Consider the following 3,913-nt stretch of genomic DNA (forward strand, 5'->3'; position numbering starts at 1 on the left):
GGGTACTTGTTCTTGGCATTTATCCTGCTTGGTGTTCTCTAAGCTTCCTAGATCTGACATTAATTCAGGGGAATTCTTAGTTGTTATTGTTTCAAATGTTTCTTCTGTTCCCTTCTCTCTTTTTTCTTCTTCGGGTGTTCCTATTACATGTATGTTAAATATTTTACAGTTGTCCCACAGTCCTTGCATATTCTGTTTTGTTTTGTTTTGTTTTCAGTCTTTGCTCTCTTCGCTTTTCACTTTTGGAGGTTTCTACTGATATATTCTTAAGCTCAGAGATTTTTTTCTCAGCTGAGTCCAGTTTACTAATAAGACCATCAAAGGACTTTTTTATTCCTGTTAACAGTGTCTTTAATCTCTAGCATTTATTTTTTTTCTTTCTTAGGATTTCCATCTCTCTCTGCTTACATTGCCCATCTGTTCTTGCGTGCTGTCTACTTTATCCACTAGAGCCCTTAGCATATTAGTCATAGTTGTTTTAAATTCCTGGTCTGGTCTGATAATTCCAATACCCCTGCCACATCTGGTTCTGATGCTTCCTCTGTTTCTTCAAATTCTGTTCTTTGCCTTTTAGTATACCTTGTAATTTTTTCTTGAGAGCCACACATGATGTACTGGATAAAAGGAACTGCTTTAAATAGGCCTTTAGTAAAGTGGTAAGGTGTGGGGGGAAGAGAAGAATTCTATAGTCCTATGATTAAATCTCAGTCTTTTAGTGAGCTATGCCTCCGGACTGTGAACTTCACAAGTATTTCTTAGCAGGGGAAATATCCTGTAGAGTAGTAATGAAAAGTAATAGGGCTGTATTCTTTATCTCACTGAAAATCCTAGAGGATGAACTTCTAAATTGGCTAAATATAATTCTCCCTAATGTCACTAAATCTAGGAAGAAACAAAATGAATAAATAGCCTTATTTTTTCTTCCTTATCATCAGTGATTAGCAGGAACTGCTGCTGGAGAGAAACAGATGATAATGAAAAATGAACAATAAAGCCGCCTCTCTTGTATGGGAAGGAGGACTCCAGAGCTACACATTAATTCAAGGAAAAATCCAAAACTTGAAGGTCTTCCCTGACTGGAATGGTGTACCACCCTCCAACTCAATGAGAAGTATCAAATACTTGTATAGAATGTGTAAGAAAATCTGAGAAGAAAAAACAGAGAATTAGCAAGGTGAAACAAAATGGCATGGCAACTATGCAAAAACACTATAGCTCAACCCAAAATCATGCATTGCATGCAAAAGACAGGGTCCAACCTAAATGCAAATATAACCTAATGGAACAAAAAGTAATTTTTTATAAATGTTGTCTTCTATAGAACAACTTAATGAGAACCATTATTCATTGAAACAAGTGTTCAAAGATGAAATGACAGATAGAGGTTTAATACCTAAGAAAATAGAATAAGGACCCAAGGCAATGACATTACAGAACAAATAAATAAATAAGACACAAACATTTAATCTGAGTATGAAAAGAGCATCTTGCATTCTTGGTAAATTTAATAGTTAACATCATGAGATGTCTTTATTAAACTATTAAAATTCAAGTTTCCATTATAATTCAAGCTCCATGATGGCAGGGAGTTTGTTTATTCACTTCTATGTTGCCAGTACGTAGAACTGTGTCTGGAACATTGTAGGTACCCAGTAAATATTTGTTGCATGAATAAAAAGATTAAGATGGATTTCTTCATTTATTTGGGCATGAAAAGCAATTTACCTTCAAAGAGAAAAAGGTTGAAGCTGACGTCAGACCTCTCCACAGCCAGAAGAAAACAGATAATGTCTACAAAGTTACGGGAGTAAAAATGACTTCAGAATTATACCCAGCCAAAGTGGCATTCTATAAAGGCAGCAAACAGATATTCTCCAACACAATGTAATTTGGGTAACATAGCATTATTGAAAAAATACTTTAACAAATAAATATAGTCAGTTAAGAGATAAATCAAAATAAAAAATCCAGAAGTATAGAAACCATAGTAAATGGATTGGCAGGTGAGCTTTAAATTAATTTAAGGATAAAACCAATATGAAGTAATTAAGGTTTTATGGTAACAGGACAAGATGAAAATGTGGTTAAATCTTGACAATGCAAAGATGATAAGGAATTCCAAACTTTTCAAGAGATCAGAGAAGTAGGGAGGGAAAGAAGATTGTTAATGAATTGTTTCAAACAGCATTAGTGGATATTGATTAAAATGGATAAATGTAGAGTTTTTAATATGACAGATTTTATTAATATTTCATAGTCTCTCTTTGCCTCCTTCACCCCCATATAAAACCTTAAAGACCCCTTTTAGTAAGTAATATCTCTTGTGGAAAAATATTTTATTTGAATATGACAATTCCTTCAGTTTACTAATTTGCTTTCTTTTATAAAATTCAAGGGAAATGAAATTTAATTTTTTACAATTTCCCCATGCATTCATCCATTCATAAATGTATACATGTGTTCATCCGTCTGTAGTTGTATAGAAAATATCTGGAATTATCTTCCTCTAATGTTAATAATAGTAATATGTGGGTAGTGAGGTTTAAAGTATTTAAAAGTTTTTAGTTTTCTGAATTGCTGGATCACTTATAATTAGCATGTACCATCTTTACAAAAAGAAGAATGATTTTTCTTTAAAATAAAGAAAGATAAAATAGAAGTTAATCTGCTAAAATGGCAACAGTAATTAATTCTGGGTATGGAAATCTTTTATTTTTATTTTCTTCTTGTACTTAACATATTTTTCTTAAAGTGTTAGTAAAGAAACGTTAACAGAAAACATCTTCACAAACTTGTTTAATAAACAAAAGCATTTGCAATAGGCACATTATGTAAGTTCCACTCTTCAGAATGAAGATGGATTTCAAGATGGATTTTGCCTTAGATTCCTAAATTTTACTAGTGGAAAGTTTGATAGAAATTCAATTAATAGAATGTTTAATAAGAATAATGGCCAGATAGATGCATTTGGGAACTGAAGGGAAAGGGAAAAAGGCAATGACCATTTCATTAAAGCCTACTATGTGCTTGGCACTGGACTAAGTCCTTTATTCATTATCTCATTTAGTTTTAACAGTAAACTTATGAAATAGGCACTATTATTATTCTTGATTCTAAAAATGAGGAGCCTGGAGTTTTACAACATTAAATCACTTGCCAGGGTTGTGGTTGTGTTAGCCAGGATTCCAGCCCAGGTTGTATGACTTCAAAGCCCTTTATATTCATTCTCTCATTTAATCCTCATAAACTGTGGAGGATTCCACCACCCCCCGCCCATAGATCAGAAAATTGAAGTATTAAAAGGTAAAATAATTTTCCCAAGACACATGACAGATCTGGGATTCAATACAGGCCTATATGATTTTACCGTCATGGACTTTCCAGTGTGCCAGCCTTTAACATAGCATGTGTGTGTGTGTGCGTGCACGTATGTGGTGTATGTGTGTGCAATCTCATATATACTATTGCAGAAACAGAAATACATTTTTACGGAGATTTAATAATTAATTGGTTTGATTTCTAAGACTTTCCTTAACTCAATTTTATGAACTAGTAAATATGCCTAAGGCAATTTTCATTCACATTCAGAACTGAACTTTGTAGCTACAGAGCTTATGCTGCTAGTTGTGCTCCAGAAAGGAAAGAAATTGGAAAAGAGAAGAGAGTGTAAGTTTCTCAAAACATAACTTAACGCTATTTCTCTACATCTTCTTCAGCCTAGAAAAAAATTTTCCTGAGGAAAAGAAAAGAAACATAATAAATTCTAGTTTTTCTACATGTTCAGTTACTTTCTTTCTTTCTTTCTTTTTCTTCCTTTCCTTTTTTTTTTTTTTCCTTCCTTTTTTTTTTTTTTTTTTTTTTTTCCTTTCCTTTTTTTTTTTTTTTTTAGGCACACACACACCTTAAGCTTTAG

Source organism: Galeopterus variegatus, unplaced genomic scaffold, assembly GCF_000696425.1.
Source record: "Galeopterus variegatus unplaced genomic scaffold, G_variegatus-3.0.2 Scaffold10013, whole genome shotgun sequence".
NCBI classification, from domain to species: Eukaryota; Metazoa; Chordata; class Mammalia; order Dermoptera; family Cynocephalidae; genus Galeopterus; species Galeopterus variegatus.